This window comes from Musca autumnalis, unplaced genomic scaffold, assembly GCF_047663935.1.
Source record: "Musca autumnalis isolate F117 unplaced genomic scaffold, ASM4766393v1 scaffold_4, whole genome shotgun sequence".
NCBI classification, from domain to species: Eukaryota; Metazoa; Arthropoda; class Insecta; order Diptera; family Muscidae; genus Musca; species Musca autumnalis.
Genome location: NW_027411977.1, coordinates 218,751,835 through 218,769,547, shown reverse-complemented (window position 1 = coordinate 218,769,547; position 17,713 = coordinate 218,751,835). Strand labels below are relative to the sequence as shown.

The window sequence follows — 17,713 nt, the reverse complement described above, 5'->3', positions numbered from 1 at the left end:
TGTGCATTAAAAATGTGGATAATGTACGAATTGTTTTTAATTAAGGCAGTTAATGCAAGATCTATTTAACAGATCACGTAAGTAGCACAACAACAACTTCTTTTTGGCTGAAAATTCTTCAATATGTCAAAAACTTGTGTGTTATCGAACAGACCTACAAACCAACATTTGCTCTGTTCCAGAACCTGCAAGAAGCTTCTATTTTTTACTACGATAACATTTTTTCCTTTATGTTATCGGAAAAAATAGTAAAAATTAGTAGATTCTTGCAGTACTGGAACAGACCAAAAGGCAACAATTATACATGTATTTTATTTGCTTTACGTTACGTCTCCAACTAATCACATTTCTCCGTCACATAAAACAATTTTTGCCGTAAATTTGGCAATACTGTTCAACGAGCTTACAAGAGATGATTGCCATTTAGTTGTCAGTGTCAAATCGTACGAATGAGAGGAAATCAGTCCCAATCAAAATCACGAATAAATTATTATATAGCACATACAAAAAATAAGTGAAAAAACGGGTCGGATTACAAAAAATCATAGCAAGAAAACGGTTTTCTTCAACAATAAACAGAAATAATAAAACTTAACGCCTTCACAAAACGAAATATTAAAGAAAATACAAAATATTGAAATTGTGAAAAGATGAAAATGTAAGAAAAGTGTAGAAAAAAAATGTAAAGATGAAAAAAAAATCTAGCAAAACCCCGTAACGAAGAAAAAAATACATTGTGTATTATTGGGAGTGTGTAGATGAGTGTGTTTTGTGTATTTGAATTGTTGTTGTTATTGACAAGGTGTTGTATATTTTTTATATTATTACTGGCTCTGTTTCTATCTGGTTTGGTTGTGTTGTTCTTGTTTTTTAAGTTTTTTTTTCGTGTTTGGACAACGAAAACGACGATATGTCATAAGATTTTTACTACATTTCGGTGAGTGGTTGGTTGGTATTACAATTTGACAAAAATCGCGAAAAAACACAATATACAGTTAGGCAAGAAAAGTATTGCAAAAACCAAAATTGTAGAAAATTTCATATTAGTTGTTCGTTTATGGCGACAAATTATGTAAAAACTATACGGGTTTTTGTGCAAATATCTTGCTATAGGTCCTTACAATAATATTCCGTCAAAATATGCAAAGGTTATTTGCGATTTATAACAAATACGGTCAAAAATAAGAATTAACTACTATTTGGGGGTGACAATAAAAGTATTGCAAAAATTATCAAATCGATGGTTTCTTCGAGAATTGCCAAAGGTATGTTCCTTAATGAGTTGTCTATCCACTTTGGACATTCATTAGAGCATTAATGACCTTAGTTAAACCAAAAATTAAGGCTGGGTATGTTCCACTCTAAGGATACTGGTTCCCCAATTTTTAGTAAATCTTGATCCTTCGTTGGAGGACGTTTTTGGAGTTTTTTGTTAAATTGGACCCAAAAATTTTATGAGGGTTGTTATCAGGATGTTGGCCCGATGTATTTAAGAGTTTTGTGTTGTTATATTACATCGGCAATTTACACAAATAAGATTAACATGTCATTATCTGGTCTTTGGAATGGTAGTAGTTGACTTTGTCTGAGCTTTCGGGATCGATTTTTCTGACTTTCAGACTAATGCTTATACAAATTTCTTAATGATGTCAGTGGGGATGTCTTCCCAATCATTATTATATCCGTGAACCCAATTTCGCATACTATTTTCCATGGTAAAGAATATAGTACCCAAATATTCGGTATTTAAGCTTCTCCAGTAGCGGTTTAATTTCCATATTTGATGGGTTTTATTGAATTTGGCGCAATTTTTTGGATTTATTATGATAGCAGAGGATAATATCTATCCACTTAGTAAAAATTAAATCATATCAATACCATTTAGAGACGAAATAGTGCTCTGTCGTAGGTCGTTTCAAAATACTACACTGGTGTCAATTTTTTCCATATACTTTCCAAAGGTATTTCGATGTTCTCAAAGCCAAATCGGACTGTTTTGCATTGTTCCATTATCCTACAATACATATTGAGTCAAATATTCATTCTTGGCATACTTGCCTGTGGCCGATTCGTCATTGTTTATTGTTAATATGGTCCCATGCGTTTTTTACCTGCCTGATGACCCTCCATGACCGCATTTTTTATCACTGAACTTTATTACATTCAATACTGTTAGTCTATTATTAGCCGCAAAAGTCATAAAAATGCACAATGACCGCAAAAATTTGCAAAAATTTTGTAGTTTTATGGTACTGATATTCCCGTTGCAATACTTTTATTGTCACCCCCAAGTAGTAGTTAATTCTTATTTTTGACCGTATTTGTTATAAATCGCAAATAAGCTTTGCATATTTTGATGGAATATTGTTGTAAGGACCTATACCAAGAGATTTGCACAAAAAACCGTATAGTTTTTACATAATTTGTTGCCATAAACGAACAATTAATATGAAATTTTCTACAATTTTGGTTTTTGCAATACTTTTCTTGCCTAACTGTATATTTATTTTGCAAATGTTAAAAAAATACAAACTCTCAGTACAGAGTTTTTTGTGGTATTTATTAGCAATGAGCTTGTTTTTTAGTGTGATTTATGCTTTGTGCTGGTCAAAATAAATTTTGCTCTAAGATTTAGGTGTTTTCTTTAAAATCGTCGTGTTTTCTCGTCTTAATTTGTGCCAATTTTCAATATTGCACTTTCTGCCCAGTAACTTTTATTTTATTTTTTGCCGATTCTTTATTTTTTATTTACATTTTCATTTATTCTTTATCTCTTTCTGCAAACCAGACGTGAGCAAACTAGGGTGGTTCTATGCTCGAATGAATATGAACAGCAATTTTTAAACACGATGGATATTTAATTGAAATTATTAAATATTTAGGATATTAAATTTTAAAGGCTGGAAAGTCCCGGACAAGGGCTGAGGCCAAGATCTGGAAAGGTGTGTCAAATGTGCAGGTGATGTTATTTTTAAAATTAAAATGTATTTCTAACATTCACCATTGTAAATTCATAGAGTTCCGGACCGTACTGAAAAATTTCGGGCCAAGAAAGGCAAAGAGTCAGGTTTAGGACCTGATCGCGGATCTTTTTGATACATCAAGATAATGACCTTCAAATTTTAGTAAACAATCTGATTTAAGCCAAAGTTTCGTACGGGCGAGAATGAATATCCTTGGTTGAAGAGCCGAACATCGATGCATCAATGCATGGCTAATGATTCTTAGACATAAGCCGCGTAAAGTTTCGTGAACAAGAAGAGATTACACGCGACCTGCCGTTTTTTGTTTGTATTTTCAATACTCATATCTCGGGAAGTATGGACTTGCCCCAGATAAAATCGCTATTTTTTCGTTCAGGACAATAACCCCTGTCTGTGGTAAACATGTCAAAGAAATCACAGGGCCGTGCCTAAATTCAACTTTACCCCAAAAGTCTTCTATAAATACTAATATTTCCCCAATAGCCGGTCTTCGGCCTGGGATTTAAGACTATCCTATGGACATGTGAAAAGTCAGCTAAGCGAACTAAATTTCAGAAGAATCAGAAGGTCGAACGTAAACCCGATTTATGCCATGTTCCATACAGAAGGCTAAAAAGTTGTGTACAGACAGAGGTCTGAGAAGTATCTTAACAAAAGCTTAATAAATATAGTAACAGTATCGGGAATACTGCTGCAGATTACAGGGCAAAAAGCTGAAAAGTCCCGAACCTTAATTCTGATGATGGATGCTTTGAATTGTAACACTATGCAGGAGATTTCCAAGTCCTCAAACATGATTTTAAAAGACTCTTGCCATGGCGGGACAGTTCTGCACAGAGGTCCAACAAGTATTGTAACAAAGGCTGTATAGCCGAATATATTATTGATGACCAATTCTAAATGCAACAAACGATTGCAACAGATTCGGAATACAACTGCTGCAGATTCCAGGGCAAAAAGCTGAAAGGTCAAGAACCTTAATTCTGATGATGGATTGTTTGAATTGTAACACTATGCGGGAGATTTCCAAGTCCCCTTGACATGTTTTTAAAAGTCTCGGGTCATGGGCAGACGACCGCTGGCTGGCATACTTCCCAGAGTTTGCCAAGGCCATCTGTTGTGTTAGTAAGAAATTCAACTTTTTCCATATTCTCGCAACACAGGAACTTGACTCCACTGTAGAGGGCAGCTCTAGCGGCTGTGTGTGTTTGGGAGGTTCTCCACCGCCCGAGAACACAATGTCAAGCAGACTGTCTTCGATAAATAGCCATCGAATGTCACTGATCTTCTCATCAGGAAATCCATTAAGGTCAGCTATCGAGAACTGCCACTCGTAGTCATCTGGTACCATTGGTCTTCTGTTTTTCTTTCAGCACTGCATCCCATGATAAGAGATCCGAAAGACACATTGTGCGGTTAGCTTGTGAGGCTACCTTGGCAGTGGTATCGTCCTGCTCTCAATCTTTTGGTAGCATAAAGAAGAGGTTGAAGGTTTGGAGCTTTGGACCGTTTTGGACTTCTTGGCCTTGGCATATGGTTTCACCGCCTTATCTGGTACCGAGATTCTGTTTTTCTTTTCCGAAAGATACCTTGTGGTTCCGGTTAGCTTGAATCTTCCGGAAAGACAGGGTGCTTTTGTAGGACCTTCCGGAAACGATGTGTGTTCTATAGACCCCTCCGGAAAGAAAGGGTCTGTTTATAGATACTTCCGGAAAGAATGGGTTCTTTTATAGACCCTTCCGGAAAGAAAGGGTGCTTCTATAGACACTTCTGTAAGGAAAGGGTGCTTCTACAGACACATATGTAAGGAAAGGGTGCTTCTATAGACACTTATGTAAGGAAAGGGTGCTTCTATAGACACATCTGTAAGGATAGGGTGCTTCTATAGACACTTCTGTAAGGAAAGGGTGCTTCCATAGACACTTATGTAAGGAAAGGGTGCTTCTATAGACACTTCTGTAAGGAAAGGGTGCTTCTATAGACACTTCTGTAAGGAAAGGGTGCTTCCATAGACACTTATGTAAGGAAAGGGTGCTTCTATAGACACTTCTGTAAGGAAAGGGTGCTTCTATAGACACTTCTGTAAGGAAAGGGTGCTTCTATAGACACATCTGTAAGGATAGGGTGCTTCTATAGACACTTCTGTAAGGAAAGGGTGCTTCCATAGACACTTATGTAAGGAAAGGGTGCTTCTATAGACACTTCTGTAAGGAAAGGGTGCTTCTATAGACACTTCTGTAAGGAAAGGGTGCTTCTATAGACACTTCTTTAAGGTAAGGGTGCTTCTATAGACACTTCTGTAGGGAAAGGGTGCTTCTATAGACACTTCAGTAAGGAAAGGTTGCTTCTTAAGACACTTCTGTAAGGAAAGGGTGCTTCTATAGACACTTCTGTAAGGAAAGGGTGCTTCTATAGACACTTCAGTACGGAAAGGTTGCTTCTTTAGACACTTCTGTAAGGAAAGGGTGCTTCTATAGACACTTCTGTAAGGAAAGGGTGCTTCTATAGAAACTTCTGTAAGGAAAGGGTGCTTCTATAGACACTTCTGTAAGGAAAGGGAGCTTCTATAGACCCTTCCGGAGAGAAAGGGTGCTTCTATAGACACTTCTGTTCTGTAAGGAAAAGGGTGCTTCTATAGACACTTCTGTAAGGAAAGGGTGCTTCTATAGACATTTCTGTAAGGAAAGGGCGCTTCTATAGACACTTCTGTAAGGAAAGGGTGTTCTATAGACACTTCTGTAAGGAAAGGGAGCTTCTATAGACACTTCTGTAAGGAAAGGGTGCTTCTATAGACACTTCTGTAAGGAAAGGGTGCTTCTATAGGCCTTTTAGGAAAGACAGGTTGCTTCTATAGACCCTCCCGGAACGGTTGCTTCTATAGACCCTCCCGGAAAGGGTGCTCTATAGCAATGTCCGGCAAAAAGGGGCACACGTGCCCTTGATGAGAATAACAACAGAACAACCACCTCTCAGTCTTCGTTCAGAAGTCAAAGAAGAAGGTTCTGTTGTCGGTTGTTTCAATGATTTTTAATTTTAGCAATGCATTAACGCACACGCTGTTTGTGGAGAGAGCGAGAGAGAGTCGTATGCGTAAGGCCGCAAACAATGCATTTGTATTGGTGCCGATACCTGCCCTATAGGCCCTTACTGAAAGAAAGTGTGCTCCTTTCTAAAACAAAGGGCGTTTCTATAGACCCTTTAGGAAAGAAAGGGCTCTTCTATAGACCCTTAAGGAAAGAAAGCTTTCTTTTATAGACCCTTCCGGAAAGAAAGGGTTCTTTTATAGACACTTCCGGAAAGAATGGGTGTTTCTATTGACTCTTTCGGAAAGACAGGGTGCTGTTATAGGACCTTCCGGAAAGAAAGTGTGTTCTATAGACTTCCCGGAAAGAAAGGTTCCGTTTGTAGATCTTTCCGCAAAGAATGGGTGCTTCTATAGACCCTTCCGGAAAGACAGCGTGCTTCTAAAGGCCCTTCCGGGAAGAAGGTCTGCTTCTATAGGCCCTTCTGGAAAGAAAGGGTCCTTTTATAGATCCTTTCGGAAAGAATGGGTGCTTCCATTGACCCTTCCAGAAGGACAGGGTGCTTCTATAGGAACTTCCGGAAAGAAAGGGTGATTCTATAGACCCTTACGGAAAGAAAAGGACATTTTATAGATCCTTCTGGAAAGAGTGGGTGCTTCTATTGACCTTCCGGAAAGACGGGGTGCTTTTATAGGACCTTCCGGAAAGAAAGTGTGCTTCTATAGGCCCTTCTGGAAAGAAAGGGTCCTTTTATAGATCCTTTCGGAAAGAATGGGTGCTCCGATAGACCCTTCCGGGAAGAAAAGGTCCTTTTATAGACCTTCCGGAAAGAATGGGTGCTTCTATTGACCCACTTTGCCAAAACATATGAAAAAGATAGAAAATAATATCAGTCTAAACTATAAAATCCTTGATTTTAGAACAACATACTTTGTAAACACAACCTGCTGAGGTATTTGTGTAAAATTTCTACAAATTTCCGTTACAATTCCTCTTAAGATGTACACCAAAGTTAGCTATTTTACAACCATAAATCATTATTTTATGTTTTTGGCCAAGCAGCGGCAGCATTTCCTCTAAAAATTCTTTACAAATGCCAATATTAATTTTTGTAGGTGCACCACACATTCCACCTACAACAAAAGAAATAACATTGAAATTCAAATGTGTTTTCATTATTTCCCTCCTCCTTCTCTCTACGTACCTACCACCTACTTCTCTCGCTGTTTCTTGTGAGATTTATTTCGCGTTCGTCTAATCTCCAACAACAATATGGAAATTTTTATGAGAGCTTTTTTGATTTTGTGTTATAGATAGTTGTTGTTGTTGCTGTTCTTGTTGTTATGATTATTATTATTCTTCGGAAGAGCATCAACAACATCATCATCATCGTGACCTTTACCAAGTTTATTTGGCAACATTGATCTCCCCCCATTGTTGTTTGTAATGAATGTGTTGTGTGGTATATGTCCGTCACAAGTGATTATTGTTTGGCATTTTTTCTTTCTGTGTTTTGCTTGTTTTTTTTTGTGTATTTCTGGTGTTTTGTCTGTTTTTTTTTTCTTCTGTTGAGCCCATTTAGCAGAACAATAATTTTCTGCGCATGAGTTATTGTTTTTCAATTTAATACGGCTTTTGCTTTGCTTCTTTTTCTTCGGTGATTTTGTTGTTTTTGCTCAACAATACAACACCCCAAATGAAAGAAAAATAGTTTTTGTGTTACGACGCGACTATTGACAACTGACCTCCCGACTTTACATTGGCAATCATATGTTCATATGTGTAGTCAGTCTCTCTTTTTCTCTCGCTTTTCTTACAACTTCTCGCTTGAAGTGGTCAAACTTGGCCCAGCTGATTTTTCTGGAGTTAAGTTGTCAAAAAATATAGTCCGGCAAATCTGCCTGATAGTCTGTAAGCAAAGCAAAAGAGATGTAAAAAGGACAACAAAATAAACAAATACCCACCAACTTTGTTCACTGTGGGGTATGTATTTGTTGTAAGAAAACCCCGACACACGAATGCTGCATACATTTTACCTCGTCTCTTGCACAAACGACGGATGGCAAACTACAGGTTTAACATGTTTACCTTTTTGTTATGTTTTGTTGTTTACTTGATGGACGGGGTTTGTCTGTCAGTCAGTCTCTTTAACTAACTAGACACCATACAGTGGGGTATATCACAAATATTAACATGTGAGATATTAGATTTACGCTCTGTTTACTATAATATAAGGGTGGCCGGCCACCGTATGAATTTGTAGTGATTTTTGTTTGTTGGGGATGCTACGGCTTTAGAAATGAGATCATAGTGCCGTTTAAAAGACAAAACATTAAATAAATAAATAAATAAATAAATAAATAGATAAATAAATAAATAAATAAATAAATAAATAAATAAATAAATAAATAAATAAATAAATAAATAAATAAATAAATAAATAAATAAATAAATAAATAAATAAATAAATAAATAAATAAATAAATAAATAAATAAATAAATAAATAAATAAATAAATAAATAAATAAATAAATAAATAAATAAATAAATAAATAAATAAATAAATAAATAAATAAATAAATAAATAAATAAATAAATAAATAAATAAATAAATAAATAAATAAATAAATAAATAAATAAATAAATAAATAAATAAATAAATAAATAAATAAATAAATAAATAAATAAATAAATAAATAAATAAATAAATAAATAAATAAATAAATAAATAAATAAATAAATAAATAAATAAATAAATAAATAAATAAATAAATAAATAAATAAATAAATAAATAAATAAATAAATAAATAAATAAATAAATAAATAAATAAATAAATAAATAAATAAATAAATAAATAAATAAATAAATAAATAAATAAATAAATAAATAAATAAATAAATAAATAAATAAATAAATAAATAAATAAATAAATAAATAAATAAATAAATAAATAAATAAATAAATAAATAAATAAATAAATAAATAAATAAATAAATAAATAAATAAATAAATAAATAAATAAATAAATAAATAAATAAATAAATAAAAATAAATAAAAATAAATAAAAAAATAAAAATAAATAAAAATAATTAAAAATAAATAAACAATAATAAATAGAAATAAATAAAAATAAAGAAAAAAATAAAAATAAATAAAAATAAATAAAAATAATTAAAAATAATTAAAAATAAATAAAAATAAATAAATAAATATTGAATGGATATTTATTTCTCTATGAGGGATATGAAAGAAAGTGTGCGTCTATATAGATACTTTCAGAAATAAAGAGTGCGTCTAAAGACCCCGTTTGAAACAAAGGCTGTGTCTAATGACTCTTACCAACATATGTAAGGACATGGCACCTTTTCAACTGCCCCACCAAACCTACTCATCTAACTCCAGTGGATCTGTGGCTACATCCCATCGCCAGATTGAACAGAAGAACGAACATACAAACATAATAATAAACACTGTTACAGCAACAACAACAATGACCCTTTTTCAGAAAGGGTCTAAAGAAGAACCCTTTTATTTCAGAAAGGGTCTATAGAAGAAACCTTTACTTCAGAAAGGGTCCATAGAAGCACACTTTATTTCAGAAAGGATCTATAGAAGCGCCCTTACTCAATTAAAGGCTGCTCCCGAAGAACTTTTCTGAAAGGAAGAATGCTCCCACATACACTTTATTGAAGTATACATTTCTTCTTTAATTTCTGTTGTTAGGGAGTATCTTCTAATAACATTCCAGACGGGCATGTTTACTCATCATTTTATGTCAATGACATTCCCCTCCTCGAGAGTACTTGAGACTCTGAGTCATAAGTGAGTGATAGCAAACCGCACTTACAGATAAATAATATTTGATTAATGACTTGCTGTTTACGTTTTTTTCGATTAGACAAAAAATAAACATGTAAATTTGTTTGTTTGGAGTTTCTTGGGATAAGATGGGTAATAAATAGGAAAATTTGAAATTTGCTACATTCACACAACATTGTGGCACTAAAATGTTTCCAAAATGACAATTGTCTTAAAATCAGGAAGAATGAATGGTCGTCGACATCAAGTTAATTGCATTAGTCCGATTTATACCTCAACTAGGTGAATATAATTTTCATATTTCAGTCGGAATTTCACACTGTGTAGTGTGTTTGGCTACAAATCGGAAGTGCCTGTGTTCAAAACCAGCAGGGAGCTAATAAAAGAAAAGGAAAAAACAAAATAATGTGGAATGTTGAATTTGAATATAATTTCACCTCAATTGTTCTAAAAATAGAAAATAGAAAAAATAAAAATTAGAAATACTTCCTGTCTATGACATCCCCATATAAAAATAATGACTTTTACGGTCAAATTGTAAGTAGTTACCACTGCTAAAATATACTTAATAAAGTCATTACTTGGTAATGACTTTTTTGCAGTTGACTGTCTCAAAACAATTCAACGATCAAAGTGAAGCCTCTAAATTGGAATTGTTATAAATAATCTTTCTATGTCTTAATAGTTTTAAGACATTTATTCATTACATCTTCTTTTATTCATTATTGCAATATAATCTCGAATCCAAGTCGATACAAAAACACTTCAATAAAATTTTTGCTAATAAATAGTTCCTTACTTTAATCAGAAAAATTTAAAGTATTTTTATTGACAATCTACAAAAAATTTAGTAATTTCCAACGACAGTCTTATATTAGCATAGATAAATACAAATTCTTTTATCAATACCCAATTGACCGCAATGACTTTGAATCTTTTACTATACGATTCATATTTACATTTCGAGATTTCACTAAGACATATCAATATTACTTGACACTAATAAGAAGATAAAGATAGAATTAGACCACAAGAAATTTTCCCCAGCAATTTGGTTTTTCTATTGTTTTATGAGACATTTTGAAATTTTTTTAAATCTATTAAAAAAATACCTTTTTATTGATAATTGTAACATTGGCACAGGAAAAATCGCAAAGTTAGCATCACTTATTATTGTTTACTAAATGATAAAAGAAGAAGATCCATCTGCCGTTATTCCATTGATGTCAACACCTGCACGTTGTCGTAACAACAGAGAATAATGAATTCAAATGAGAGATTACTCTCCCATCAATTCCCTCTCATTTATTTTGGACACCAATGGTTATTCTCTTCCTGTCATTAAATACTAAATACATCTTAAGCCTGGTTTACACTATGCGAATTATTTAGGACAGATTTAATATTAATTTTTTTTCTGTGGACAAAGTTGTTGTAGCTGCCTTATTTTATAGAAAATGTTGTAATTGGTGTTTTTTTCAATAGAAAAAGTTGTTATCGGTTACTTTTTCTATAGAAACAGTTGTTGTCGGGAGCTTTTTCAATAAAAAAAGTTATTATCGGTTACTTTTTCTTTGGAAAAAGTTGTTATCGGTCACTTTTTCTATAGAAATTTTTTTTTATCAGTGGCTTTTTCTATAGAAAAAATTGTTATCAGTGACTTTTTCTATAGAAAATGTTGTTCTTGGTTATTTTTTTAATAAAAAAAGTTGTTGTCGCGTACTTTTCGAATAGAAAAAGTTGTTACCGGGTATTTTTTTTAATAGAAAAGTTATCGGTGAATTTTTTTTTAGAAATTATTTTTACCGTTCACATTTTCTATAGAAAATTTTGTTTGGGGTGCATTTTTTATAGAAAAAGTTGATATCGGTGACTTTTTCTATAGAATACGTTGTAATCGGCGACTTTTTCTATAGAAAAAGTTGTTATCGGTGACTTACTATAGAAAATGTTGTTATCGGTGACTTTTTCCATAGAAAAAGTTGTTATTGGCGACTTTTTCTATTTGAAACAAATTGGTTATCGGTGAGTTTTTCTATAGAGAATGTTATCGACGATGTCTTCTATAGAACAAGATGTTAACGGTGACTATCATTTATGGAAAAAATTTATTATCGATGACTTTTTCTATGGAAAAAATTTATTATTAATAGAAAAAACTCTTTTATCGTCAACTATTTCTATAGGATATGTTGTTATCTGTGACTTTTTCAAAAGAAAAAGTTGTTATCGCTGGCTCTTTCAGCAGAGAAAGTTGTTAACGGTGACTTTTTCTATAGAAAATAATTTTAAGTTTAGATTTTCAACTATTTCTATAGGAAAATTTATTATCGACAACTATTTCTATAGAAAAAGTTAATATCGATGGGTTTATTTCTCTATAGAAAAATTTATTATCGATGACTTTTTCTATAGAAAAAGTTGCTAAAGTCGATTTTTTCAAAAAAAAAAAAATATTGTCTGCGATTTTTTCCATTAAAAGTTTGTTATCGTTGACTTTTTCTATTAAAAAAATTTATTTCGGTTTGTTTTTTTAATAGAAAATTTCTTTATCGGGTACTATCGGTGACTTTTTCCATAAAAATTGTTATCAGAAAACTTTTTAATAGAAAAGAAGTTGTTATCGCCGACTCTTGCTAGAGGAAAAGTTGTTATCGATGATCTTTTCTATAGAAAAATATGTTATCGATAACTTTTTAATAGAAAACGTTGTTGAAAGTTGTTTTTAAAATAGAAAAAGATGTTATCGAACTTTTTTCTTAGAAATAGTTGGTGCCAGTGACTTTTTATTAGAAACATTGTTATCTTTGACTTTTTCTATATAAAACGTTTCTTTTTTTGGTGTCTTTTTCTGTAGAAAAATTTGTTTTCGGTGATTTTTCTACAGAAAAAATGGTTTTCAGAGTATTTTTATATAGAAAAATATTTATCGCTTGCTTTTTCTCTAGAAAAATTTGTTATCCGTGACTTTTTCTATAGAAAAAGTTGTTATCGGTGACTTTTTCATAGAAAATGTTGTTATCGACAATTATTTTCACCGATGAAGTTGTTATCGACAACTATTTCCTAGGAAGAAGTAGTTATCAAAAACTATTTCCAAGCAAAAAGTTGCTATCGATAACTATTTCCAAGGAAAAAGTTGCTATAGACAACTATTTCCAAGGGAAATATTGTTATTGACATCTAATTCTGTTATCGACCACTATTTCCATGGAAAATTTTATTATCGACAACTATTTTTATAGAAAAAAAGTTATCAACAACTGCTTCCATGTAAAGACTTGTTATCGACAACTATTTCCATGGAAAATTTTGTTATCGGCAACTATTTCCATGAAAATGTTGTTATCGACAACTGTTTCCATGGAAAATGTTATTATCGACAACTATTTTTATAGAAAAAATTGTAATCGACAACTATTGCCATGGAAAATTTTGTTATCGACAACTATTTCCATGGAAAAAGTTGTTATCGAAAACTATTTAAATAGAAAAAACTGTTATCCACAACTATTTCCATGGAAAAACTTGTTATCGACAACTATTTCCATGGAAAAGCTTATCGTCAACTATTTCCATAGAAAAACTTGCTATTGACAACTATTTCCATGGAATAAGTTGTTTATCGACAACTATTTCCATTGCAAAAGCTGTTATCGACACTATTTTCATGGCAAAAGTTGTTATCGACAACTATTTCCATGAAAAAATTTGTTATCGACAACTATTTCCGCGGAAAAGATTGTTATCGACAACTATTTCCATGAAAAAACTTGTTATCGACAACTATTTCCATGGAAAAAGTTGTTATCGACAACTACTTCCATGGAAAAAGTTGTTATCGACAACTATTTCAATGGAAAAAGTTGTTATCGACAACTATTTCAATGAAAAAAGTTGTTATCGACAACTATTTCCATGGAAAAACTTTTTATCGACAACAATTTCCATGGAAAAGTTTGTTATCGACAACTGTTTCCATGGAAAAACTTGTTATCGCCTTTTTCAAGGAAAAAGTTGTTATCGACAACTATTTCCCAGGAAAAAATTGTTATCGACAACTATTTCCATGGAAAATGTTGTTATCGACAACTGTTTCCATGGAAAAATTTGTTATCGACAACTATTTCCATGGAAAAACTTGTTATCGACAACTATTTCCATAGAGAAAGTTTTCATTGACAATTATTTCCATGGAACAATTTGTTATCGACAACTATTGCCATCGAAAAACTTGTTATCGACAACTATTTCCTAAGAAGAAGTAGTTATCGACAACTATTTCCTATGGAAAAATTTGTTATCGAGAACTATTTTCATGGAAAAAGTAGATATCAACAACTATTTCCTTGGAAAAGGTTGTTATCGTCAACTATTTCCATGGAAAAAGCTGTTATCGACAACCATTTCCATGGAAAAACTTGTTATCGACAACTATTTCCATGGAAAAAGTTGTTATCGACAACTATTTCATGGAAAAGTTTGTTATCGACTACTATTTCATTGGAAAAGATTGTTATCGACAACTATTTCCATGAAACAATTTGTTATCGACAACTATTTCCATGGAAAAATTTGTTATCGACAACTATTTCCATGGAAAAAGTTGTTATCGGCACCAATTTCCATGGAATAAATTGTTATCGACAACAATTTCCATGGAAAAACTTGTTATCGAAAACTATTTCCAAGGAAAATTTTGTTATCAACAACTATTTCCATGGAAAAAGTTGTTATCGACTACTGTTATCGCCTTTTTCAAGGAAAAAGTTGTTATCGACAACTATTTCCCAGGTAAAAATTGTTATCGACAACTATTTCCACGGAAAATGTTGTTATCGACGACTGTTTCCATGAAAAAATTTGTTATCGACAACTATTTCCATGGAAAAACTTGTTATCGACAACTATTTCCATTGAGAAAGTTTTCATTGACAATTATTTCCATGGAAAAATTTGTTATCGACAACTATTTCCATCGAAAAACTTGTTATCGACAACTATTTCCTAAGAAGAAGTAGTTATCGACAACAATTTCCAAGGAAAAAGTTGCTATCGAAACAATTTCCATGGAAAATGTTGTTATCGACAACTGTTTTCATGTAAAAACTTGTTATCGACTACTGTTTCCATCGAGAATGTTGTTATCGACAACTATCTTCTTGGAAAAACTTGTTATCGACAACTGTTTCCATTGAAAAAGTTGTTATCGACTACTGTTTTCATCGCGAAAGTTGTTATCGGCAACTATTTCCATGGAAAAAGTTGTTATCGACAACTATTTCCATGGAAAAAGTTGTTATCGACAACTATTTCCATGGAAAAAGTTGTTATCGACAACTATTTCCATGGAAAAAGTTGTTATCGACAACTATTTCCATGGAAAAAGTTGTTATCGACAACTATTTCCATGGAAAAAGTTGTTATCGACAATTATTTCAATGGAAAAAGTTGTTATCGACAATTATTTCAATGGAAAAAGTTGTTATCGACAACTATTGATTAATTTTATATCAGATAATGTGAAATAAAAATCACTAAATTAGCATTACTAATTGAAAATTCCTCATTAATTCTTTTTCAGGAGAGATTAAACCATCTTTACACTATGCAAATTGATTGGGGTAATTGTTTATTTGTTGTTCTTTAGCTTTGTAGCACGGTGCCAAGTGAATAGAAGATAAAAGAAATAAAAACAAATTGCTTGAAAATAACTCAAATACCAACAATTGACATTTCCAATGGACACCCCGAAAACGCTAAGAACAACAATGCCACCAAGCAAATTAATTGGAATCTCTTGGCATATAGGCTGCTATAACTTTTAGCCCAGTTTTGTTTTTTTCAATTCTGCTGTGTTTTGCTTCTGTTTGTTTTTGTTTGTCTTCTTTTTTAATCTATTCTGTTTTCATATTTTAATGAGACATGCTGACACTAAGTTAGGTATTACTGCTGGTGGTTGTGTTGTGTGGCTATTATCTGTTTAGAAAAGAAAAAAGAAACAAATAAGCAATAGATTTTTGAATAAAAGAAAACCCATATTCTTTCTGGTTTCGGAGGGTCTAAATAGCCAACTAGTAGTAACTCTACTTATCGTCACACACACCATATATGGTCAAATAAAGGTAGTGGTGGAATGTGAGAGATGATTATTGCTCTCCTCAACTGAACACATTCATGATAATAAAAATGGCAAATAATTTGTATTTATTTAATTTATCAGACAATGACAACAAATACAACAATTCATATATATTTTATTTATCAACAACAAGTAAAAAGTAAATTTAGCTTCATCTTTATAACCTACAGACGACGAGTTGTTGTTGTTTACAATAAAGCATGGATGAACCAGCCAGCCAACCAGCCCGCCATCCAACCAACTCGTAGTCTTCCTGTAGAAAAGTGTCATCGTCTACTTGTCACACACACAAAAAATCCAAAATAATTGCGAAAAAACGAAAAATGTCATCAGCCTGTTAACAGATACTACAAACCCGACGCAACACAGGGAATCATACAATTGAAGACAAGAGTTTTATTTTTAGCCAACAAAATTATTTAATCATTTGTTTATTAAATAAACAATATTTTTGTTATTAATTTATATCAACCTTCTTCCTCTCTTCTTAGATACTCGTCGCATACAATCCAATTTACCTTTCCTTTGTCACACGCTGAACACTGACTGTGGTTGGCCTTTATGATTGGATTTTTAGATTAATATTTACACTAGTTTTTTTTCTTCGCTCGCTTTATAGATTGTTCACATCTCTACGTTAATCTTTGTCTGTTTTCATTGCTAAAGAAAGGCGATGATTAAGATGACGTCTTTACACACAAAGAAGATAAATGAACAATAACATGAAAATAAATTAATATAAATTTTAATCAGTCAGTTTATATTAATTTACTTTCTTCGTCTTATAGATGTGTGTGTGTGTGGTGGTGCACCACAATGTGTGATAATATAATAAAAAAAATAAAATATTTAGTTTGTTTAGATCACTATTTTAATGACAATGACTATGGCAATAATAATGAATAGAGCCCTGCAGAAAACATGTGATACAATAAAGGTGGGATACTAAATAAAAAAAATCTAATAAAAGATTCAAAATAGATGTCAATTTTCGGATAAATAATCAATCACGTGCTTACTTCAAACAGAAATGATTTTTGAAGTTAAAAAACTATCTTTAAATATGCAAAATATCGCCAAGTTAGCATCACTGTTTATTATTTACTAAACAGTGACAATAAATAGTAAGATCAGCTGATTGTTTGTTCTCTCTTTATTTCAAGAAGAGCTTAAACCTGATTGTAATCGATGACTTTTTCTATAGAAAAAGTTAACAACGATGACTTTTTCTATAGAAAAATCTGATAACGATGACTTTTTTCTATAGAAAAAGTTGATAACGATGACTTTTTCTATAGAAAAAGTTTATAGCGATGACTTTTTCTATAGAAAAAGTTTATAGCGATGACTTTTTCTATAGAAAAAGTTTATAGCGATGACTTTTTCTATAGAAAAAGTTGATATCGATGACTTTTTCCATAGAAAAAGTTGATATCGATGACTTTTTCTAAAGAAAAAGTTGAGATCGATGACTTCTTCTATAAAAAAGTTGCTAACGATGACTTTTTCTATAGAAAAAGTTGCTAACGATAACTTTTTCTATAGAAAAAGTTGATAACGATTACTTTTTCTATAGAAAAAGTTGATAACGATGACCCTTTCTATAAAAAAGTTGATAACGACGACTTTTTCTATAGAAAAAGTTGATAACGATGACTTTTTCTATAGAAAAAGTTGATATCGATGACTTTTTCTATAGAAAAAGTTGATAGCGATGACTTTTTCTATAGAAAAAGTTGATA

The 17,713-nt window shown here is 32.0% G+C and overlaps 1 protein-coding gene across 3 annotated transcripts in view; it reads left to right on the top strand.

The window, feature by feature from the left end:
- The first annotated feature begins 414 nt into the window (after positions 1-414).
- dop (microtubule-associated serine/threonine (MAST) protein kinase dop) overlaps positions 415-17,713 on the top strand; it is a 71,819-nt gene continuing 54,520 nt past the window's right edge. For 2 of the 3 annotated variants that reach the window (XM_073983250.1, XM_073983248.1), the window contains exon 1: positions 415-658. The gene's annotated coding sequence lies outside the window, so the exon portion shown is untranslated. Of the gene's footprint in view, positions 938-17,713 lie in introns of all 3 variants that reach the window. The other variant, XM_073983249.1, reaches the window with a different exon arrangement.